This window comes from Macaca nemestrina, chromosome 2 (assembly GCF_043159975.1).
Source record: "Macaca nemestrina isolate mMacNem1 chromosome 2, mMacNem.hap1, whole genome shotgun sequence".
Taxonomy (NCBI): Eukaryota; Metazoa; Chordata; class Mammalia; order Primates; family Cercopithecidae; genus Macaca; species Macaca nemestrina.
In genome coordinates, this window is record NC_092126.1 from 61,005,088 (window position 1) to 61,031,267 (window position 26,180).

The 26,180-nt window shown below is 35.5% G+C and overlaps 1 protein-coding gene and 1 pseudogene across 1 annotated transcript in view; one reads left to right on the forward strand and one right to left on the reverse strand.

The window, feature by feature from the left end:
* LOC105488555 (arginine and serine rich coiled-coil 1) overlaps window positions 1-26,180 on the forward strand; it is a 417,805-nt gene that overhangs the window by 138,416 nt on the left and 253,209 nt on the right. The window lies entirely within an intron of this gene.
* LOC139361905 (large ribosomal subunit protein eL15-like) lies at window positions 25,306-25,963 on the reverse strand (annotated as a pseudogene).

Sequence of the window (26,180 nt, forward strand, 5' to 3'; positions counted from 1 at the left end):
AAATTTATGTTTTTTGGGGGGGGCACATAGTAAGTTCATATATTCATGGAGTACATGAGATATTTTGATACAGTATATAATGCACAATAATCACATCAGAGTAAGTTGGGTATCCACATCTCAATTTATCCTTTTTGTTACAAACAATTCAATTATACTCTTTTTGTTATTTTGAATATTTTTGAATGTGTAATAAATTATTAATTAATGTAGCGATCCTCTTGTGCTGTCAAATACTATATCTTTTTCATTCTGTCTATATTTTTTGTACCCACTAACCACCCTAACTTCCCCCACCACACCCCACTACCGTTCTCAGCCTCTGGTAAGCATCATTGTACTCTCTCCATGAACTCAATTGTTTTAATTTTTGTCTCTCACATGTGAAGTTTGTCTTTCTGTGCCTGGCTTATTTCACTTAATGTAATGACCTCCAGTTCCAGCTGTGTTATTGTAAATTACAGGATCTCATTCATTTTTATGATTAAATAGTACTCTGTCGTGTATATGTTAGCACATTTTCTTTATCCATTTCTGTGTTGATGGACACTTAGGTTGTTTCCAAATCTTGGCTATTGTGAATAGTGCTGCAATAAACGTGGAAGTGCAGATAATCTTGATATACTAATTTCCTTTCTTTTGGTTATATACCTAGCAGTGGGATTGCTGGATTATATGGTAGTTCTATTTTTAGTTTTATGAGGAACCTCCACACTGTTCTCCGTAGTGGTTGTACTAATTTACACTTCACCAACAGTGTACAAGGCTACCCTTTTCTTCACATCTTCGCCAGCATTTGTTATTATCTGTCTTTTGGATAAAAGTCATTTTAACCGGGGTGAGATGATATTTCTTTGTAGTTTGGATTTGCACCTCTCTGATGATTAGTGATGTTGAACAGCTTTTCAAATACCTATTTGCCACTTGTGTGTCTTCCTTTGAGAAATGTCTATTCAAGTCTTTTGCCCCCTTTTAAATCAGATTATTAAATTTTTTCATATTGAGGTTATTGAGTTTCTTATATATCCTGGTTATCAATCCCTTGTCACATGGAGAATGTCTCTTTACTTTGTTGATTGTTTCCTTTGCTGTGCAGAAGCTTTTTAACTTGATGTAATACCATTTGTCTGTGTTTGCTTTGGTTGGCTGTGCTTGTGGGGTATTAGTCAAGAAGTCTTTGCCCAAAACAATGTTCTGGAGAGTTTCTCCAATGTTTTCTTGTAGTAGTTTCATAGTTTAAGGTCTTAAATTTAAGTCTTTCATCAGTTTTGATTGGTTTCTGTATATGGTGAGAAATAGGGGTCTAGTTTCATTCTTCCGTGTATGGATATCCAGTTTTCCCAGCGCTGTCCTTTCTCCAGTGTATGTTCATGACACCTTTGTCGAAAATGAGTTCACTGGTGTGTGGATTTGTTTCTGGGCTGTCTACTCTGTTCCATTGGTCTGTGTCTGTTTGTATGCCAGTACCATGCTATTTTGGTTACTATAGCTCTAGTTTTATTAAAGTGAGGTTATATGATTCCTCTAGTTTTCTTCTTTTTGCTCAGGATAGCTTTGGGTGTTCTGGATCATTTGTGGTTTTATATACATTTTAGGATTTTTTTTTTCTATTTCTTTGAAGAATTTCATTGGTATTTTAAGAGAGATTGCATTAAATCTGTAGATTACTTTGGGTAGTGTGGACATTTTAACAATATTGATTTTTCCAATCCATAAATATGAAATGTTTCCTTTTGTTGTGTCCTCTTCAATTTATTTCACCAATATTTTATAGTTTTCATTGTAGAGATCTTTGTTTTTTGGTTAAATTAATTCTTAAGTATTTAATTTTATTTGTGGCTATTGTTAATTGGATTACTTTCTCGATTTCTTTTTCAGATTTTGGCATGTAGAAATGCTACTGAGTTTTGTATGTTGATTTTGTATCTTGCAGCTTTACTGAATTTGTTCATCAGTTATTATAGTTTTTTGGTGGAGTCTTTAGGTTATTCCAAATACAAGATCATATCATCTGCAAACAAGGATAATTTGACTTTTCTCATTCCAATTTGGATGCCCTTTATTTTCTTTTCTTGTTTGATTTTTCTAGCTAGGACTTCTGTAACACTGTTGAGTAACAGTGGTCAATGTGTGCATCCTTGTCTTGTTCCAGATGTTAGAGGAAAGGCTTTCAGTTTTTCCCCATTCAGTATGATGCTAGCTGTGGGTCTGTCATATATGGCTTTTATTACATTGAGATGTTTTCCTTCTATACCCAGATTTTTGAGGGTTTTTATTATGAAGGGATGTTAAATTTTATCAGATGTTTTTTCAGCATTAATTGAAATGATTCTGTTGATATAATGTATCCTATTAATTGATTTGCATATGTTGAACCATTCTTGCATCTTTGGGATAAATCTCACTTGGTCATGATGAGTGATCTTTTTAATGTTATGTTGAATTCCGTTTGCTAGTATTTTGTTGAGGATTTTTGCATCAGTGTTAATCAGGGATATTGGTCTGTAGTTTTCTTCTTTTGATGTGTCTTTGTCTGGTTTTGGTATCAGGGTAATACTGGCCTCATAGAATGGTCTTGAAAGTATTTCTTCTTTCTCTAGTTTTTGAAAAAATTTGAGTAGGACTGGAATAAGTTCTTTACATGTTTGGTAAATTCAGCATTGAAGCCATTGAGCCTTGGACTTTTCTTTACCGGGAGACTTTTTATTATGATTTTGATCTCATTACTTGATACTGGTCTGTTCACGTTTTGTATTTTTTCATGGTTCAATCTTAGTGGATTGTATGTGTCTAGGAATTTTTCTATTTCTTCTAGGTTTTCCAATTTCTTGGCATATAGTTTCTCATAGTAGCCTTTATTTATTGATCCTTTGAGTTTCTGTGGTATCATTTGTAGTGTCTTGTTTTTCTTCTCTGATTTTATTGATTTGGTTCTTCTCTCTTTTCCTCTTAAACTGGCTAAAGGTTTGTTAATTGACTTTCTTTTCAGAAAACGAACTTTTTCTTTCATTGATTTTTTGACGTTGTTTGGTTTCAACTTCATTTATTTCTGCTTTAATCTTACTTCTACTAATTTGGGGTTTGGTTTGCTCTTCTTTTTCTTTTGCTTTATGATGTATCACTGGCTTGTTAAAATTTTTCTGTTTTTTTTTATGTAGATTCTTGTTGCTATAAACTTTCCTCTTTATACTGCTTTTGCTGTATCCCATAGATTTTTTATGTGTTGTGTTTCCATTTTTATTTGTTTCATGAAATTTTTAAATTTTTCTACTTAATTTCTTCATCGAGCCACTCATCATTCAGAAGCGTATCATCTAATTTCCATGGTTTGTATAGTTTACAAAATTCCTCTTCTTTTTGATTTTTAGTTTTATTCTACTGCGGTCAGTGAAGATACTTGATATCATTCTAATGTCTTGGAAATTTTTACAACTTGTTTTGTGGCTTCATAGTGTATCCTTGAGATACTCCATGAGCTGAGGAGAAGAGTGTTCTGCAGCCATTAGATGAAATTTTCTGTGACTATCAATTAGGTCCATTTGCTGGATAGTGCACATAAGTTCAAAGTTTCTTTGTGGACTTTCTCTCTACATGATCTGTCTAATGCTGAAATTGGAGTGTTAAAATCTCCGGCTATTGTACTGGAATCTATTTCTCTCTTTAGCTCTGATAACACTTACTTTATATATATGGGTGTTCCATTCGCTGTTATATATTAATATATTAATTTATTTAATTATACTTTAAGTTGTAGGGTACACGTGTAGAACATGAAGGTTTGATGCATAGGTATACATGTATCATGTTGGTTTGCTGCACCCATCAACTCGTCATTTACATTAGGTATTTCTCCTAATGCTGTCCCTTCCCCAGCCCCCTAGCCCCCAACAGGCCCCAGTGTGTGATGTTCCCCGCCCTGTACCCAGGTGTTCTCATTGTTTACTTCCCAACTATGAGTGAGAACATGCGGTGTTTGGTTTTCTGTCCTTGTGATAGTTTGCTGAGAATGATGGTTTCCAGTTTCATTCATGTCCCTGCAAAGGACATGAACTCATCCTTTTTTTATGGCTGCATAGTATTCCATGGTGTATATGTGCCACATTTCCTTAATCCAGTCTATCATTGATGGACATTTGGGTTGGTTCCAAGTCTTTACTATTGTGAATAGTGCTGCAATAAACATACGTGTGCATGATTTATAATCCTTCAGTTAATACTCAGTAATGAGATCTCTGGGTCAAATGGTATTTCTAGTTCTAGATCCTTGAGGAATCACGACACTGTCTTGCACAATGGTTGAACTGATTTACACTCCCACCAACAGTGTAAAAGCATTCCTATTTCACCACATCCTCTCCAGCATCTGTTGTTTCCTGATTTTTTAATGATCGTCATTCTAACTGGTGTGAGATGATATCTCATTGTGGCTTTGATTTGCATTTCTCTAATGACCAGTGATGATGAGCATTTTTTCATGTGTCTCTTGGCTGCATAAATGTCTTCTTTTGCGAAGTGTGGGTTCATATCCTTTGCCCACTTATTGATGGGGTCGTTTGTTTTTTTTCTTGTACATTTGTTTGAGTTCTTTGTAGATTCTGGATATTAGCCCTTTGTCAGATGGGTAGATTGCAAAAATTTTCTCCCATTCTGTAGATTGCCTGTTCATTCTGATGGTAGTTTCTTTTGCCATGCAGAAGCTCTTTAATTAGATCCCATTTGTCAATTTTGGCTTTTGTTGCCATTGCTTTTGGTGTTTTAGTCATGAAGTCCTTACCCATGCCTGTGTCCTGAATGGTGTTGCCTAGGTTTCTTTCTAGGGTTTTTATATTTTTAGGTCTAACATTTAAGTCTTTAATCCATCTTGAATTAATGTTTATATAAGGTGTATGGAAGGGGTCTAGTTTCAGCTTTCTACATATGGCTGGCCAGTTTTCCCAGCACCGTTTATTAAATAGGGAATCCTTTCCCCATTTCTTGTTTTTCTCAGGTTTAAAAGACCAGATGGTTGTAGATGTGTGGTGTTATTTCTGAGGCCTCTGTTCTGTTCCATTGGTCTATATCTCTGTTTTGGTACCAGTACCATGCTGTTTTGGTTACTGTAGCCTTGTAGTGTAGTTTGAAGTCAGGTAGCGTGATGCCTCCAGCTTTGTTCTTTTTGCTTAGGATAGTCTTAGCAATGCGGGCTCTTTTTTGGTTCCATATGAACTTTAAAGTAGTTTTTTCCAATTCTGTGAAGAAACTCATTGGTAGCTTGATGGGGATGGCATTGAATCTATAAATTACTTTGGGCAGTATGGCCATTTTCATGATATTGATTCTTCCTATTCATGGGCACAGAATGTTCTTCCATTTTTGTGTGTCCTGTTTTATTTCATTGAGCAGTGGTTTATAGTTCTCCTTGAAGAGGTCCTTCACATCCCTTGTAAGTTGGATTACTAGGTATTTCATTCTCTTTGTAGCCGTTGTGAATGGGAGTTTACTCGTGATTTGGCTCTCTGTCTGTTATTGGTGTATAGGAATGCTTGTGATTTTTGCAGATTGATTTTGTATCCCGAGACCTTGCTGAAGTTTCTTATCAGCTTAAGGAGATTTTGGACTGAGACTGGGGATTTCTAAATATACAATCATGTCATCTGCAAACAGGGACAATTTGACTTCCTCTTTTCCTAACTGAAAGGCTATTAATTATTGCCTCAATTTTAGAGCCTGTTACTGGTCTATTCAGAGATTCAACTTCTTCCTGGTTTAGTCTTGGGAGGGTGTATGTATCCAGGAATTTATCCATTTTTTTCTTTCTCTTGCCTAATTACCCTGGGCAGAACTTCCAACACTATGTTGAATCGGAGTGGTGAGAGAGTGGGGCCTTGTCTTGTGCCGGTTTTCAGAGGGAATGCTTCCAGTTTTTGCCCATTCAGTATGATATTGACTGTGGGTTTGTCATAAATAGCTCTTATTATTTTGAGATACGTTCCATCAATACCTAGTTTATTGAGAGTTTTTAGCATGAAGGACTGTTGAATTTTGCTGAAGGTCTTTTCAGCATGTATGTCAAAACAGCCTTGCAGCCCAGAGATGAAGCCGACTTGTGGTGGATAAGCTCTTTGATGTGCTACTGGATTCGGTTTGCCAGCATTTTACTGAGGATTTTCGCATCAATGTTCATCAGGGATATTGGTCTAAAATTCTCTCTCTCTCTCTCTCTCTTTTTTTTTTTTTTTTTGTTGTTGTATCTCTGCCAGGTTTTGGTATCAGAATGATGCTGGCCTCATAAAATGAGTTAGGAAGGATTCCCTCTTTTTCTGTTGATTGGAATGGTTTCAGAAGAAATGATACCAGCTCCTCTTTGTACCTCTGGTGGAATTCGGCTGTGAATCCATCTGGTCCTGCACTTCTTTTGTTTGGTAGGCTATTAATTATTGCCTCAATTTCAGAGCCTGTTACTGGTCTATTCAGAGATTCAACTTCTTCCTGGTATAGTCTTGGGAGGGTGTAAGTGTCCAGGAATTTATCTATTTTTTCTACATTTTCTAGTTTATTTGTGTAGAAGTGTTTATAGTATTCTGTGATGGTAGTTTGTATTTCGGTGGGATCGGTGGTGTTATCTCCTTTATCATTTTTTATTGCGTCTATTTACTTCTTCTCTCTTTTCTTCTTTATTAGTCTTGCTAGCGGTCTATCAGTTTTGTTGATCTTTTCAAAAAACCAGATCCTGGTTTCATTGATTTTTTTAAGGCTTTTTGTGTGTCTCTATCTCCTTCACTTCTGCTCTGATCTTAGTTATTTCTTGCCTTCTGCTAGCTTTTGAATTTGTTTGCTCTTGCTTCTCTAGTTCTTTTAATTGTGATGTTAGGATGTCAATTTTAGATCTTTCCTGCTTTCTCTTGTGGGCATTTAGTACTATAAATTTCCCTCTGCACACTGCTTTAAATATGCCCCAGAGATTCTGGTACACTGTGTCTTTGTTCTCATTTGTTTCAAAGATCATCTTTATTTCTGCCTTCATTTTATTATTTACTGGTATATATTTATTTACAATTGCTTTATCCTTTTGCTGTATTGACCTCTTTATCATTATATAATGACTTTGTCTCTTGTTTTAGTTTTAGTTTTGAAATCGATTTTGTCTGATATACATATGGTTATTCCTGCTCTTTTTTGTTTTTTGTTAGCATAAAATATCTGCTTTCATCCCTTTATTTTCAGTCTGGCTATGTCTTTATAAGTGAAGTGTGTTTCGTGTAGGCAGCAGATCATTGTGTATTGTTTTTATATCCACAGGCACTCTATGCCTTTTGATTGGAGAGTTTGGTTAATTTACATTCAATGTTTTTATTGATAAATAGAGACTTACTCTGGCCATTTTGTTATTTGTTTTCTAGGTGTTTTGTGTCTTCCTTCTTGCAAAGGTGATTTTCTTTGGTGGTTTATTTTCTTGCTTTTATTTTTTGTGTGTTTCTTGTAGGTTTTTTGATTGGAGGTTACCATGAGGCTTGAAAATAATATCTTATAACTCATTATTTTAAACTGATGTCAACTTAGCATCGATTGCATAAACAAACAAACAAAGAGAAAACTAAGACAAACTCTATGTCTTATCTTCATCCCCTTACTCGCTTTTTAACCTTTTGTTGTGTCTATGGCTATCTTATTATACTGTCTATGATTTAGAAGGTTGTTGTTATTTTGATAGGTTCATCTTTTCGTGTTTGCACTCAAAATATGAGTAGTTTACACACCACAGTTACGTGTTATAATACTTTGTGTTTTTCTGTGTACTTACTATTACCAGTGAGTTTTAAACGTTCGGGTGATTTCTTATGTTCATTAATGCCCTCTTCTCTCAGATTGAAGAACTCCCTTTACCCTTTTTTTTTTTTGTAGTCTAGGTCTGGTGTTGATGAAGTTCCTTAGCTTTTGTTTGTCTGGGAAAGTCTTTATTTCTCCTTCATGTTTGTACGATATTTTTGCTGGTTATCTATGATATCCAGCAAAAACTTTTATCTAGGATAAAAGGGGTTTTTTTGTTTGTTTTTTTGTTTTGTTTTGTTTTTTCCAGTACTTGAAATATGTGATGCCACTCTCTTCTGGCCTGTAAGGTTTCCACCAGATGTATTGGAGCTCCTTTTCCTATTATTTGTTTCTTTTCTTGTGTTGCCTTTAGGATCCTTTTCTTTCTTTACTTTGGGAGTTTGATTATTAAATGTCTTGAGGTAGTCTATGGGTTAAATCTGTTTGATGTTCTATAACCTTCTTGTTCTTGAATACTGGTATCTTTCTCTAGGCTTGGGAAGTTCTCTATTTCTTATCCCTTTGAACAAATTTTCTACCTCTGTCTCTTTCTCTACCTCCTCGTTAAGGCCAATAACTCTTAAATTTGCCTTTTTGGGGCTATTTTCTAGATCTTGTAGGTGTGCTTCATGTTTTTTTTTTTTTTTAATTTTTTTTTTTTTATTTTGTCTCCTCTGACTGTGTATTTTCAAATAGCCTGTCTTCAAGCTCAGTAGTTCTTTCGTCTGCTTGATTGGTTCTGCTAAGAGACTCTGGTGCATTATTCAGTATGTCAGTTTCATTTTTCAATTCTAGATTTTCTGCTGGATTCTTTTAAATTATTGCAGTCTTTTTGTTAAATTTAGCTGATAGAATTCTGAATTTCTTCTTGGTATTTGTTACCTTGGATTCCGTTGACCTTCCTTACAATAGCTATTATGAATTCTGTCTGCAAGGTTATGTATATCTGTCTTTCCAGGATTGGCCGGTGGTACCTTGTTTAGTTCCTTTGATGAGGCCATGCTTTTCTGGAATGTTTTGATGTTTCTGCATGTTCATCGGTGTCTGGGCATTGAAATGTTTACTGGTGTCTGGGCATTATTATTGTAGTCTTCACAGTCTGGACTTGTTTGTATTCATCCTTCTTGTGGAGGCTTTCTGAGCATTCATAGGGACTTGGGTGTTGCCATCTATGTCTTTGATCATGGCAGCTACATCTGCATTAGGGAGTGCCCCAAGCCCAGTAACTCAGTGACTCTTGTAGCCTCGTAGAGGTATTACTTTGGTGGTCTTTGGTAAGATGGAAGAGAAGTTTTTGGATTACCACACAGCGACTCTTGTTCTCTTCCCTTTCTTTTCACAAGAGTGTCTCACTGTGCTGAACTGCCTGGAATTGGGGGATGGGTGACAAACACCCTTCTGGCCACTATTACAGGGACTGCGCTTGATCAGACCCATACTCAGCACAGCACTGGGTCTTGTGCATGGCCTGCGGTGATCACTGTCTGGCTACTGCGTATGTTCATTCAAGGTCCAGTGGCTCTACAATCCACAGGTGGTGAGTCTAGCCAGGCTTGTGTCCTTCTCTTCAGGACAGGGAGTTCCCCCCAGTCCCAGGCAGGTCCAGAGATGCTGTCCATGAGCCAGGACCTGGAGCGAGGAACCTTAGTAGTGTACTTAGTTCTCTGTTCTGCCGCAGCTGAGCTAGCACCTAAGCTGCAAGGCAAAGTCCTTTCTACTCTTCCTTCCCCTTTTCTCAAGCTGAGGAGTCTTTGCCTATGGCCTCACTGCCGCAGGCCCATGGTGAGTATTGCCTGGCTGTCATCAATGTTCACCCAAGGTTCAGGGGTTCTTTCAACAGCTTGTGGTGAATGTTGCCAGGTCTGGGTCTCTCTCTTCAGGTAAGTTGAGTCCCCTGTGGCCCAAGGCAAGTCCAGAAATGTCATCCAAAATTCAAGGCCTGGAACTGGGGACCCCAGGTGTCCACTTGGTGCTCTACCCCATTGTGTCTGAGTTGATAGCCAAGCTGCATGACAAAGTACTCTTTACTCCTTTTCTTCTCCTTTTCTCAAGAAGAAGGAGTCTTCCAATAGCCACTATAGCTCGGAATGTACTGGATTACACTGCAAGCCAGCTTGGCTCTGAGTCTCACCCAAGACCTGTAGCACATACTATTCAGGGCCCAAAGGCTCTTTAGTTAACAGATGATGAATCTTGCCAGGACTAGGTCTTTCCCTTCAAAACAGCAGGTTCTCTTCTTCCCCAGGTATGTCTAGAAATGTCATCCGGGAGCTACGGCCTGGAATGGGGGCCTCAGGATTCTGCCTGGTGGCATATTCTGCTGTGGCCAAGTTGGTATCCAAGTTGCAAGATAAAGTCCTCTGTACTTTCCCATCTCCTCCCCTCAAGCAGAAAGGAGTCTCTTCCAGAGCTGCACCTGTTCTGCCTGGGATTAGGGGAGGAGTGACAAGCACTTCCTTGGGTGTCCTGGCTTGTGTCTCCAGGTTGCATGCATTTCAGTTACACTGGCTCTGAGCCAAGCATAGCATTGAGGCTTGCCCAGTGATTACAGTTCTTGTGGCCTAGACTGCTTTTCAAGTTTATTTAGGACCCCAGGCTACTGTAGCCCATATTGACAGGGCTTGCCAGAACTCTAATTCCAATCACTGGGATGGACAATTCCCATCTCACTATGGCTGGTCTAAATGCTCCCTGTCTGGGCCCTAGCTGAGTTCTATCCCATTTTGCTTTTGGCTGCTATAGGGCAGCTCTGAGTTCCAACATAAAGTCCTATAATCATTGTGCTTTCCCTCCCCCAAGCACACAGATTCTCTCTGCGCCACATGGCTGCTGCTGGGAGTTAGGGGAAAGGTGGTGTAGGTGATTCAAGTGATTTTCCTATTCTCTTCAGTGTCTCTTTCCTTAATGTGGTGTTAAAACTGGGTACTGTTACATTGCTTACCTGATTCAAAGGTGCATTTTTTTGTGTGGATAATTGTTCCATTTGCTGTTCCTGCCAGGGGGATGATCACTGGAGGCTCCTGTTTGGCCATCTTGCCCTGCCTCCCCTCTATGCTTTACTTTTTAACAGATTGCCAAGTTATTTTCCAAAGTGGTTATTCCATATTACAATCCTGCTCGCTGTGTATGTGGGTTCTAATTATTCCACATCCTCAGCAAAACTGTGCATGGTCAGTCTTTTTAATTTTAGGCATTCTGATAGGTATATAGTGGTGTGTCATCGTGGCTTTAATTTACATTTCTCTGATAACTAATGATGTTTCACATGTTTCCATGTTCTTATTTTTCACCTATATATATTCCTTGGTGAAGTATGTGTTTAAATCTTTTGGTTGTTTTGTATTGGGTTATTTTTCCCTTATGACTAAGTTTTAAGAGTTCTTTATATATTCTGGATTCAAGTACTTTAACACAGAGGTCCCCAGCTGGTTCATGGCCTGTCAGGAATTGGGCCTCATAGCAGGAGGTGAGTTGTGGAGTAGCAAGCAAAGCTTCATCTGTATTTACAGGCCCTCCCCATCTCTTGCATTACTGCCTGAGCTCTGCCTTGTGTCAGATCAGTGGCAGCATTAGAGTCTCATAGGAGCATGAACTCTATTGTGAACTACACATGTGAGGGATCTAGGTTGCATACTCCTATGAGAATCTAATGCCTGATGATCTATCACTGTCTCCCATCACTGCCAGATGGAACTGTCTAGTTTCAGGAAAACAAACTCAGGGCTCCCATTAATTCTACATTATGGTGAGTTGTGTAATTATTTCATTATATATGACAATGTAATAATAATAGAAATATTATGCACATTAATTGTAATTCACTTGAATCATCTTGAAACCATATCTTCTGCCACTCTGCAACACCCGCTCTCTGCACCACCCCCGCCCAGCCCCATCCATGGAAAAATTGTCTTTCATGAAACCTGGTTCCTGGTGCCAAAAAGGTTGGGAACTGCTGCTTTAACAGATATATGCCATAGCTTTTCTTTTGGTTATTAGTAGTGTCTTTTGAGTTTTTTTATTTTGAGGAAATCTAGTTTATTTCTTTGTTCTTTTATAGGTCATATGTTTCGTGTTGATCTAAGATATCTTTGCCTAATTTAAGGTCCAAAGATTTTCTTGTGTTTACTTCTACCAGTTTTATGATTTTAAGTTTGACATTTAGGGCTATGGTTTATTTGAGGTAGTTTTGAGTATGGTATGAGATATGGTTAATGCTCACTTTTTCTTTTTTTTACAGATTTAAAATTTAGTATTTTATGCATCACTTGTTGACAAGAATATCTTTATTGAATTGCCTTTGTAGCTTCGTAAAAAAATCAGTTGTTCACAAATGTGTGGATATATTTCTAGACATTTTGTTGTTTTCCACTGAAGTTCTTGGAATCATGTAGTCTTAGCTCTTCAACTTAATTCTCTTTTCAAAGTTGTTTTGACTGTCTTAAGTTCTTTGTATTACTATACAAATTTTATTATCATCTTAACTTCTATAAAATATCCCGCTTTGATTTTGATTAGGATTGAATTGAGTCTGTAGATCAGTTTGGGGAGAATTGACATGTTAGTAATATTGAATCTTTTAGCCCAGTAACAAGGTATGTCTTTATTTATTGAGGTCTTTAAAATTTTTTTCACCAATATTTTGTAGCATATACTTTAGAAGGTCTCTGACATTTACAAATTTCCTGAAGTATTTCATATTTTTGAAATTAATAATTTATATATATTAATTTCAATTTCAGATTACTTATTGCTGATATACATAAATACAGTTGAATTTTGTGTATTCACCTTGTATCCTGCAATCTCATTAAATTCACTTATATTTTAGTAGCTTTTTTGTAAATTGAAATTTTTGCATATATAATCACATTGCCTGTAATAAAGACAGTTTTAATTCTTCCCAGTCTTGATGCCGTTTGTTTTTCCCTTGTCTGATTGCTCAGGCTAAGACTTCCAGCACATCATTGAATAGAAGCAGTAAGCATGCCTGTCTATGTCTTACTTATGATCTTAGATAGTATTCAGTCTTTTTCTATTATTAGAAAGATGTTATCAAGATAATTTTAGTAGATTCCTTTTGATAGGTTGGGGAAGTGCCCTTTTAGTCCTAGTGTGCTGAGAATTTTTTTAGGAAATGGTTGTTTTGTTTTGTCAAATGCTTTCTGTTTGACTACTGAAACGATTATACTGCTTATCTTTTTAGATTGTTAATATGGGGAACTACACTGATTGAGTTTTGAATGTGAAGCACCATTATATTTCTAGTATAAAACTCTACTTGGTCATGATATATCATTCTCTTTGTATATTGTTGCATTTGATTTGCTAATATTGTGTTTATAATTTTTCCTTCTGTTTTTATGAAGAACCTTGTTTTGCAGTCTTATTTTCTTATAATTCCTTTGTGTTTAGTGACAGGGTAATGCTGGCTCAAAGAATGAGTTGGGAAATATTTCTTTTTCAGTTTTTGGGAAGAGTGTGTAGAGAATTTATATCATTTGATTATTAAATGTTTGGTAAAACTTAGGCATGAAGCCATTTGGGCCTGGAGTTTTCTCTGTGGAAAGGTTTGTAGCTACAAATCCACTTCCTTCAGTAGATTAGTTGCTACTCAGTGTCTTATCAAATTGCTTACAAAATTTCTTCTTGAGAGAGTTTTGATAGTTTGTGTCTTTCCTAAACTGTTACCTAAGGTGTTGAATTTATAAACATAAAGCTATTCAGGATGTTCTCTTTTTATCCTTTTAGTGTCTGTAGAGTCTATACTTATGTCACCTCTTTTATTTCTTATATTAATAATTTGTTGTTACTGCTTTTTTCTTATTAGTTTGGCTAGAAATTTGTCAGTTTCATTGATGTGCTTAAAGAACCAGCTTTTGTTTTCATAGATTTTTCTCTGTAATGTTTCTGCATTCTATTGCATTGCTTTCCACTTTGAACTGTTTTATTTTTCTTTTTACTGCTTACTTTGGGTTTAGTTCTCCTCTTCTAGTTTCTTAAGGTATAAGCTGAAAACTGATTTGCAACCTTTCAGCTTTTCTCATGTAGGCATTTAGTACTATACATGTATTTCTTTAGCAGCATCCCACAAATTCTGGTGTGTTATGTTTTTGTTTCATTCAATTTAAATAATGTCTATTTTTCCTTTGATTTGTTATTTCTCCATGGGTTATTTAGAAGCATGGCATATAGTTTCCAAATTTTGGGAGAGTTTCTAGATATCTTTTTGTAACCTATTTCTAATTTGCTTTCATTGTGCCAGAAAGCATACTTTGTATAACTTGAATCCTTTAAATGCATTTAGACTCATTTTATGGCTTAGAATAGCTCTATGTTGATGAATGGTTTGAGTAAGTTTTGTATTCTGCTGTTCTTATGTGAACTGTTCTCTAAGTGTAAAATGGGTCAGATAGGTTGATGGTGAAGTTCACGTCTACTATGTCCTTTCTGATTATCTATTCACTTGTTCTATCAAATATTGAGAGAGTATTGGAAATCTCCAACCACTCTACTGGATTTGTCTGGATAGTTTTTCAGTCCTGTGAACATTATTAAACTTTGTTCTGAGATGCAGCTAAGTTCCTTGGAAACAGTTTTGTGCCCTTAAGTCTTGATTTGTTTGGTGGGTGTGGAGTGGCGCTCAATGTAGTGCTAACTGTTCCCCACAACTGAGGCATGAACGTCCTGGATATTTTAACCTATGCCTTATGAGTTATGAGTTTTTCCTGCCTGGCTTGTTGGAATGGGCACTATTTCTCACTTAGTATGACCACCAGGCAGTGATCTCCAGTTCTTTGAAATTGTGTTTTCTTTTGCCTTTACAGGCATGCGCTGATTAGTACTTTGCTGACTATTTGAAGATTTCCCTGATCTGTCTCTGTGCTGCTCTCATCTGCCATACTCTGTCTTGTGAACTCTAACTGCCTTGGTCTCCCTGGACTGCCAGCGCTGACTCTGCAAATCAAGGAGTTTGCCAAGCTCTACTTGAGTTCTCCTTTTTTGCACTGGGACCTGTAATTATAGGCCTTCATACATTTGTTTCTTAACTCTCAGTAGTTACTATTTTTTTGTTGCCTAATTTCCAGGATCTTGCACAACTTTAAAAAAATACATTTTGGAATTTTTTTCTTATTGCTGCTGGTTTTGGTTGTTCCAGGCAGAAGTGTCAATGTGTTGACACATTTAAAATTTTACTCCAGGCCGGGTACAGTGGCCCTTGCCTGTAATCCTAGCACTTTGGGAGGCTGAGGTGGGCGGATCACCAGAGGTCAGGAGTTTGAGACCAACCTGGCCAAGATGGTGAACCTCTGTCTCTACTGAAAATACAAAAATTAGCTGGGCCTGGTGGCAGGCACCTGTAATCCCAGCTGCTCGGAAAGCTGAGGCAGGAGAATTGCTTGAAACTGGGAGGCAGAGGTTGCAGTGAGCTAAGATCATGCCATTGCTCTCCAGCCTGGGTGACAACAGTGAAACTGTCTGAAAAAAAAAAAAAAAAAAATTTACTCCAATCTTAAGTATGCTTTTTGAGGAACAAAAGGTGTTACATTTGTTCCCCTACTTGCAAGCTAACAATTTAAAAAGCTATTACTTTTGATAAATTGCAGCTTATCGGCTTTTTTTCATTCTTGATGTTTGCTAAAAACCTCGTCTACCTCAAGGCCACAAAGATTTTCTTCTAGTAGCTTTATAGGCTTAGTTTCTACATTTATGTCTATGATCATTTTGACTTATGATGTGAGGTAGGGATGATTTTTTTGGTCATATACAGATGCCATTTATTTCAGTGCCACCTTTAAAACACTTTGCCATTTTGATTGAATTCCCATTGATGCCTTGATAATTTAGCAAAAGTAAATTTCCTATATATGTGAGTCCTTTTCTGGTCTTTGCATTCTGTTTTATTTATCTATGTATCTGTTATTTCATCCATACCAACAGTATAGTACAGTATGAATATTATGCTATGAAGCAGTTGATTTTTAAAGGTGATTTATCAAAATTAATAGTGTTTGTTCTTGGAAAAACAGAGAATCTTACTGTTTCTCTGTAGTCTGTTTTCTTTTTCATCATTTTTTCTCTTTAATTTTTTCTCTTACTCTCTCCTCACTTTAGGTTTACTTTGATCTTTTTATAGCTACTGAAAGAGAAAAGTTAATTATTAATGTGGATCTCTTTCTCCAGTAAAAACATGTAAGGCTATAAAGTTTCTGTAAGCACTATTTTTAATTGTTATATATTTTGAGCTTATGTAGATGTTTTATTGTTGATGAATTTTAATTTCATTCTGTTGTATTCTCAAAGTATGCTTTGTAAGACAGTCTTTTGAAATATATTGATTTCTTTTAGTGTTCTACATTTGATACTTGAAAAGAGTGAGTTTCTTGGCAGTTGTTGGATGTAGTTTATACTTTTTAACATTATGTTTTAATTTCTTTATTGATTTTAAAGTTGTATCACCTTGTTTTATTTTTAGTTGTTCCTCTACAAATTACAACTTAAACTTAACCTGTTAAAATGCATCTTTAGTTTATTCCATTCTACTTTAATTTATCCCATTATATTTATCCTAAACAAAAGTGTCTTTATATCACCTTCTTTTTTTCCCCTCTTTTTGATACAGGGTTTCACTCCTGTTGCCCAGGCTGGAGTGCAGTGGTATGATCTCGGCTCCCTGCAGCATCCGCCTCCTGGGCTCAAGCGATTCTCCTGCCTCAGCCTCCTGAGTAGCTGAGACTACAGGAACACACCACTGTGCCCGGCTAATTTTTGTATTTTTTGTAGAGACAGGGTTTCACTATGTTGCGCAGGCTGATCTCAAACTCCTGAGCTCAAGTGATCCATCTGCCTTGGCCTCCCGAAGTACTGGGATTACAGACATGAGACACCATGCCCAGTCTTTTTCACCTTCAGTTTTGAATGATAGATTTTGCTGCCACTCAAATATGTATGTATTCTTGATTGACAATTTTTTTCTTTGCCCATCACTTTGAATTAGTTGTTCCATTGTCTTCTGGCTTTCATAGTTTCTGATGAAAAGTTAGCTGTAATCTTATAATTGCATCTTTGTTCTCTGGCCTCTTTCCAGGTTTTCTTTTTATCTTTGGCTTTCAGAAGTTTGACTGTCATGTGTAAGAGTGATTTTTGTTCGTGTGTAGCCAAACTGAAAAGCTCACTTTTCAGTGAGCTTTTTGTCTGTGTAAATAAGTGTTTTTCCCCAAATTTGGGAATTTTTTGCTATTATTTCTTTAGATATTCTGTTTGTTCATTTGTTCTTTTTCTCTTGGTGGACCTTACACATATGTTTGACCACTTGCTATTGTCCTACAGATCTCATGAGGTCCTCTTCATTTTTAAAAATTTTTTTTCTTGTGCTCCAAATTGAGTAACTTATGGTGGTCTTTCTTTACGTTCACTGATTTTTTTTTTCTGTTTTCTTTCTTGAGCCCATTTCATGAGTTTTTTAGTATTTTGCTTTTACTTTTAGAATTTTCTTTTTGAAAAAGTATAGTTTCCATATCTCTGATGAGACCCATCCATTCATTGACACTATTTTTCCTTCAATATTTAAACAATTTATAATAGCTGCCAATAAATATTTATATGATAAAACTAATATCTGGTTCACTAATAGTTTTAATTTACTCTTTTCTTATGCTGTTTTTGGGGGCTTAAAAAAACATAGCCACTCTGGATTCAGCTGTGTTCTCTTTGGGATTATTGTTTTATTTTTGTACTTTTCTAACCGGAAACTATAAAGGTCCTTTTCTAACTATAGGTACTATCTAATATTTCTGTACCATTAGGGCTTCCCATTGTTATATTTTTAGACTGGCCGTGTGGCATAGTCTTTCCTGTTTCTATGTAATTTTATTGTCAGCTAAGAATTTAAGTAGAGGTAGAGCTCACTCTGTTTTGCTGCTGTGGTTGATTGCTTCATTTTCAGCTGCTCTATCAGTTTACAATGTGTCCTCAGATACTTCAAGTTCATTCTTCTTCACCTTTCTACCACCAGAGATGTACATATTTGGTTAATACACTTAATTAAAAAAAAATCAAAGGTATATTTCTCTCTAATCTCTGGCTACTTTTTTGCTGGATTCCCTGAAAATTTCCCCCAAGTATGTGTAATTTAGCTGTTAGTCAAGAGTTTTGACATAATTTGTATTCAGATTTGGATCATACTCTTTCTGTGGTTCTCTTCCTGCCTGCATTTCCATTTTACATTTTTGTGTTCTTTTAGCCCTGAATTCTGATTCTGGAACCTTGAGCCCAAAGGCTGGGGTTTTCTGCTATTGTGTTTCTGCAGCCATAGCCATAGGAGTGCCCCAACACCAGAAAATAATAAAACAATAAATATAACAGTAACTCTTCACTTCCAAGTGAGATTTTTGTGATTAGACTATTTGTGGTGGCTTTTTGGATTCTGTTTGGTGTCCATAAATACATTGTTTTACTATGTTACTTAGTTATTATAATTGTTTTCTGTCAGCAGTTTTGTTCTGCCACTCCTTCACTATTAGTCTTAATTTTAATTTTAAGTTACATTAAAACAAAACCTTTAAAGATACTATGACTTGAAATAATTTTTATACTAAAGCTTAGATTTATGTCTCTATTGCAGATCATTTATAAATGCATGAAATTCTTGAACATTTTTGTTAATAGTAGACTTTCTTTGTTATTTTAAATATCAATAATATATTATTTGAGGTATTTATCTTTCACTGAAAATACACAATTATATGAGACTGTCATCTCCCCACAACCAATTTGAAAAAGATTATAACCTTAAAGTTCTGCTGCTTGAGTAGGCAGCAAATAAAGGATATTGTTTTGATTTTTATTTCTCAAATGTTATCATTAAGGTTGAGAAACTTTTTATAGAGTAATAGATCATTTGATTTTTTTCTTGCTGAATTGACAGTTAATTTCCAGTTTTAATTGTTATGTTGTTCACCTTTTAAAATACTACTTTGGTTTTTAGGACCTCTTTATGAATATGGGCATTCATTTCAGATATGTTTAAAATATCCAAGTAGGTGTCTAAATGATATTTACAAAATTCTTTCATTTGTTTGCTTCATTTAAATTTTTGTGGTAAGTTAATATAACTAATGTTAGTTTATGGTGTATGATATATGAGAATCTTCATGAAGTTTTATCATATTCTCAAATTTTGAAAGCCTTTTAAATATTTCATTCCTACATGCTAATAAGTTTATCTCCCTTCTGCCTTACTCATTTGATAATGAAGTTTATTTTCCCCACTACCATGCTTTTAGTATTTTCAGAAAACAGATTTTTTTTTCTTTTTTTCTTGAGTCAGAGTCTCGCTCTGTCACCAGACTGAAGTGCAGTGGCGTGATCTCGGCTCGCTGCAACCTCTGCCTCCCGGGTTCAAGCGATTCTCCTGCCTCAGCCTCCCAAGTAGCTAGGACTACAGGCATGTGCTATCACACCCAGCTAATTTTTGTATTTTTAGTAGAGACGGGGTTTCACCATGTTGGCCAGGATGGTCTTGATCTCTTGACCTCATGATCCACCTGCCTTGGCCTCCCAGAGTGTTAGGATTATAGGCGCTTGGCCCAGAAAACAGATTTCTTATTTTACCTTTCTTAAAGAGTTATTCCGTGTTTTTGTTTCTTTTGATATCTTGAAGATACCAGAACAAGAACAACAAGAAAACATTTCTTGGCTTCTAATGTAATTTATGAAGAACTTCTTTTAACTGAAGAAATTGAAAGCAAATATTTACTATGTTAGTAGATATCCCTGTAAGTTAGAAGCTGTATTTCTGTAGACAGAAGATTTTGTTTCCTGGTATCAGTGTGAGTAACAGATAGGAGCAACTGCATACATAATTCAAGACACCAGGTTGCTTGTTGGAACCCACTTGTGACTCTCGGTAAAGCTTTTGTCCAAGGCTTGTGCTGTTCCTCCAGCACTCTTCATTGCTGTTCCAATGTTGATGTATAGATCCATCATACTCCCTGCTGCCTTTGCTGCTGTGTTTGTTTAAAACTAACCCCAGGGATCTAATAATGGAAAGAGTCTGCAGCAGGGCAGCTTGAAGCTGAAAAATCAAACATTTCTACTTCCTGAGTAAACCATGATCTTGGAACCCAACAAAAGGATAGGGTACCCTGATGATAGGGTGACTTTAGTGTCCTCACCCTGTATGGGGACTGATTCACAATACTAAGCTCTAATGGAATTGTGCTCTGCCAGTAGCTTTGTGTTTGTAGGGTTCTTTAGGAATTTGTAATGTCACAGAATGGTTTTACACATTGTAGTCATGTATTTCCATCGTAATTTATTGAGTATACCATAATACTCACTGTTTACTTGGTGTGTTAACATGTTTGGTACCAAGGGTTTAAAATTTGGAAGAGAGTAAGGTTTTCTTAACATTATTGTCATTTTATAATATCATGCAAGCTTTTTAAAAAATACAATAGATTTAAGCATAGGCATTTATGTTTTAAGTTTCCTGGTTTTCTGCTATAGCTTAAATTTTATAAGGACTTTAAAATATACAGATTCATTATAATTTATTCACAATGACAAAGTTTAGATTATTAATCTAAAATTTAAATATTAGTGATCAAATCTATCTGATAATGTAAAACTTTCTGAACTATTTTCCCATACATTTTTTTTCTCCATCTTTTTACAATTTATTTTAAGAATAGGGATAATTTTTACCTTTTGGAGGATAAATGATTAGTCATACTGGAACTTGAAAGAATTGGGTGAACTTAGGCTGCCTCAGAAAGACTTCTCCCTTTTATAAAAGGATTATCCCCATGTCATATTGAATTCATGAAATCATCTGAATTTTAAAATTTACATGCGTAGCCTTTGTAGTCATAAACATGAATGTTCTAACTTCTTAAAGCCTTTGGATACAAAATACACTAATTTTTTTGAAGTAAAGATTTTAGAAGGACTTTAAGTCCTTCATAGGACATTTGTACTATGAGTTTTAAAAATCCACATTTTCCTCTAATAAGGGATTATAAAAGGATTAAAAGTCTTGGCTGGAGATTATGATTTACATAGGCAATATATAGCAATATTATTTCCTGAATTGAGGGAGTAGGTGGGGAAAGATTAATTGTTACTATTGTTAAATAGACTTGAATAATAAGTTGTGATCCATACACAGATGGTTCTTATAAATTTACACCGATGTCGGATGGATTTGATGGATATAGGCCTGCATGAGCAGAGTAGAGATTTTAATATTCTTTTACTCTCATAGACTATAATTTAAAGATGGCCTAATTGTCTATTACTGGTAGATGCATATAAGTCTTTGCACTCTATTTTTTTGTATGAAGCAAAAATATATATATTTTAATATATAGTTTCAATATTTTTGCAAAAATAATTATATAGCTATCTTACCTACATTTGTTTGTCAAATTAAATTACATCATGAAATAGTAAAAACTTTTATAATGCTTTTTGATAAATGCATTATAAAGATAACAACTATCTAAAATTCATTTTCATTGAACTAGGAATAATTTGGAAAGGTATTTTAACCTTTTGAGGTGTACAAGTCATTATGAACACAACAAGAATTAAATATGAAATTTTAAGCACCTGCATTTCACCCAGAGTATAGGTGAGTAATCTAAGAAAGTTACATGGGTTACCATGAGATAAGGAGGAGATTGGTTAATATTAGTCTTTTGAGTATAATAGCATTGTATTTGCATAGAATCATTTAAATAATTTTTGTTTAATGTGCATTGATAATTTTAAAAATGAAATTGCTTTTGCACTTTTCTCATGTGCCAATTTTTTTTTCCAACGGATTAAGGGCCTAAAGGAATAGAGGAAGTGAATGGACACTGATGTTTCAAAATATCTCATTTTGCCTAAAAGCAAGTACCGGCAGATAAATGCCCATAAAGGGATTTCTTTCTTAAGCCCCGTGGATTTTTTCCCCACACAACTTTTTGTGTGAGTTAGAAATGAAAACCATTCATCTAGTGCCCCAAAGAACGGCCTTATTGAATGGAATAACAGTGTAATGTACCATTGAAGGCAGGATTGAAAGTGATTATCTTGTTAACTCTTGACAGTTACCGCCAGCTTGAAATGGAACCGGCAGGCTTGATTTGCAAATGAATTAGAGCTTTTTCATTTTGTGCCAGGATCATCTTTTTATATTCTGATATGACAGATGCTATGTTCCAGGCTTTTGTTTTTCTTCCGATTTATACTTGCAAATAAAAAACAAAAGATTATTATAGTCATTTTATTTGCATCTTTTCTTTTGGAGATTATTCTTTGTGTAGAAGTTTTTAATCTTACGTTTTTCAAAAAAATTTTTAAGACTAGTATTGTTTTTTCCAGAATTAAATTTGATTAATTTAAGTACAGTAGTAATTGGGTGTAGAGGAAGATTATATGGGCTTTCAAGAAATAGAAAATAGTTGCAAAGAGAATATTGTAGTTAGTAAAAACTGAAACTTTTGGCTAAATTTAATAACTTTTATTTCCCTTGATAACTATTGATGTAAATTCAAACTCTGGAGATGTTTGAAGAATAGTACAAGAAACTCCCATATACCCTTTACATAGATTTATCAGTTGTTTACATTTTCTACCCATTTATTTTATTATCCCTTCCTCCTTCTCCTCCTCCAACTGTTTATAAATGTGTTTTTTCTGAACTAAAGGAGAATATATTGGAAACATTGTTCCCCTTTACTAAAACCTGGTATATATGAGAATAAAGACATTGTCTTATATAACTATGAGTACTAGCTTTTGAGAGGTTAAAAAAAAGAACCTGTTTTTGTGTTTTTATCTTCTGATATTAGTGGAAATTAATATGCAGGTTTTAATCTCCTCTGTCTTAATGGTTCTGTTTATATTCAGGAATCATCTCAATGACGTATGGCAATTTCAATGCATTGTTAATGTATAACTTATAAACCTGGAACTTTGTTTTATTAGTTCAGATAGTTTTTATTATTGGAGGATTAATATAGTTAAAACTTGTAGATTCCATTTAGTATTAAATGTTCAAGGTAGTAAACATACCTAGCCCTAGTCTAAATCATACACATTTTCCATTCATAAAGGTCTTCACACATACATATATACATACAGATTCATCTTCTTGTGGAGATAAGCTAAATATCTTTTAATTGTTATTTATGGATTCAAAATGTAAGGTTCTGAAAGTCAATTTTCTTTTTTCTTTGTAAGCAGTTATATTTTCTTATGTTGTGTAAATCTTAATAAAATACGGAACTCATGGATAAATTATCCCCCCTTCTACCACAATGGCTTTTCAGTATGAATATTAGCAGTGAGGCCTATTTCCTGTAATACGAAGTCTAGCCGTTCAAAACATGTATTATATTGATATGATATATTGAGAACCTTTATAAAAATGTCAGTGTGCTTCTAAGGTCTGATAAGCATCACCATACTAAATAAGTATTACCCTAGGTCTACTTTCTTTGAGTTAAAACATGATAATAATCTCGGAGGGAAAATATGTAGAATCAGTTGAGAAGCAAGCAGGGACATTTCTTAATATTCAATCTTTGGATTCCATTCATTCTCTCTCCTTCTGTCTTTCTCTCACTCCTACTCTCACTCTCTCAGGCTCTCTCTTTCTCATGGTAGTTGCTTGAGTCATGTTTGCTAACTGTATTAAGCTTTGTGAAATGTATCGTTGTTTTTATAGTGTAACACTATACAGATTTAAGTGTTAAAAATTTTATCATAAACATGGTAATGACCCTATAAAATAACTTAAAATTGAAACATTCAGAGTGCTTCCTCAGTGTTGCCCATTTGCAAACTGAAGCCATTTGGCATTGTTTATGTATTTTAAGACTTCTGTTTACGTATTCTTTAATAGATAAAGAGTATCCGTTTAATGAATGAGATTTAAACAGTGTTTTTAACGTTTAGAACAGTGAATTTTAGGGGTATGCTGAGGTGTTGAGAACATGTTTGGGATTTCATATAACCTGTTCTATAAAAATTCGATGCCTGTAAAACTGATTATTCAACATTATGCTAAAATATCTTTAATTAATGAAGAAAAAGTCATTTTTATCCACTGTACTGGAATGTTTCTTTCTGATTTTGCTGTTAGTCTTTTTTTTTCTTTTTTTTTTAGTTTAATAGACATTTATTCCTTTAGTTGAACAACCTCTACACAATCAAAATGTATGACTTAAGATCTTTTCTTTTTTTGAGGAGAAATTTAGGTCTCAAGAACTTTTATGAACTTGCTGTGAGTATTTCCTGGAAATCAATTAACTAAGCCTTTTGAAACCCCTAGAGAAGATAGGAGAAAATTGGTTCAGAGAAGCAAGCATTTAAATTAAGTCAGCAAAGTCAGAATTTAGAATTGGACAATTCCTTGTCTACATTTCCTTCACACTCAAATTCACCCTGGAAAGCAGTAGCCTAGTCTCCTGGAAGACATGATGGAAGTGGTGGTATACTTTCACTGAAAGTGGATGCATAAGTGTTGGCCCAACTTTGTGGAATGGTAAGGATTTTTAGGGTAGTTTGGCCAGGAACAAGAGAAATAACTGCAGAAAACACATACGGTTGGAAACCATGCACTTGTATGACTTTTTCTGTAGCCTATGGGAGTAGACACAGTGGGTAACCAAGATGTTTTTAAGACTGAATAAGAATGAGGTACTTATAGCCAGCTACTTTCCCCTGAATGTGACTGAAGGGTTTCATAATGATCACAAATTAGTGTTACGGTTACATATTTTAAGGTTGACTTCTAAGCTCACACTTTAAAGGTATTTATCTAACGGCCACTGGCTCACCAGCTTCCCACCCTAGCATATTGATTGCTGGCTTACCAACCTTAAGACTGATAATTTTATCTAACATTCAGTTTCAAAACATACTAGTGTTAATACCATTACCACTAACCATTGAATGCCATGAAGCCATGGCACCGAACCAGGAGCTTTCACCTTTTATGTGAACTTAAAATGGTACTGTGGAGACTGAGGCAGTTTTCCTCAGGCTAACCCCGATTTGTCCCCGTAATTTTCTAAATATAATCATGACATAGTTAAGATGTCCTCCTCCCACCCTACAATTTTTAAAGCAAAGCCCAATTTAAAAAGTCTGTACCTGCCAAACTGAAAAACCCAGCCACTTGAAAGTAAACCAGCAGAACATTGCCATCACCCCAATAAAGCTGCAGGTTTCATCACATGCACCAGACAAATCTACAGGGCTAGTTTCAGTACTCCTTTTTTAAAGAATTTATTTTAAACCTATCATACTACACAGTATGTTTTATACACTGACATATAACTCCCTAGTAAGATAAAGCAAAGACAAAAATGTTTATCTTACTGGAAACAAGATACAACATCACTTATTGTCTTCAAACATTATTGCACTTTAACTTTCTTAATTTGACATTCATGAAGTAATCTGCAGACTAGCTTTAATGGACAAATAACACCTGTAAGCAGACATGACTGCCCTAAATAGTTTATTAGGTATGAATTTTACAAACTTTACTTATATTAGTGGTAACGGTGGAGCTGGAGAATATTGCGCCTTCTCCAAGCTGCCTGGTGAGAACCACCAATTGTGTGGTGGAACTTATGGCTCTTTCAAAGGCCACGGCCCTTTTGGCCTGAAGATGATGTTAGCCCACACATCTCCCTGTGCTTGTGGACTGGTTCGGTGATCCATGGGTGTCAGGATTTCTTCTGATAGTTTTATGGAATGCATCAATGAGGATAACCTCAAAAAATCTCTATGTGGAATCTTCACCAACCCAGTAAGAATTCAGGACTCTTAAGAGCCCCATAGTGGCGTCCAGCTCACTCCTCTTCAGCAACATACTGAAGCTGTGAGCAAACTTTAGCTGGTTAACACCATGATGGCCAGGCTTGCCATATGTTGCACCCTTAGGAACTGGGCGTTTTCAGCCACCACGGCGAATATGAATCCTATATATAACGTAACCTCTCTTGGCCTTGTAGCCCAGTCTGCGTAATTTATCAGGCCAGATGGGGCAGGGACCCCTGTGGAGAGCAGAGAGCTGGCGGTACTGCCAGCAGTGGATCCTCAGAAGAAAGCACATGATGACATCAGACTGCTTTCTCCATAGCTCCTGGATGTACTTGTATGAACCCATCTTGGCTTGCTTGATGGCTGCCGCCAGACAGAAAGGCACCAACGTTAGCCTTTAGATAGAATAATTAACATTTATCTTTTTTCATGTTACCCCTCTTTTCTCAAACTCTCAGTTTGTAAAGAGTTGAATTGATGCTGTGGAAGACAAAATTTGTCTCCTTTAGTATTTTTCTTATTGGTCCTATACTTTAGTTTATTTATTTTTTTAAATAATCATT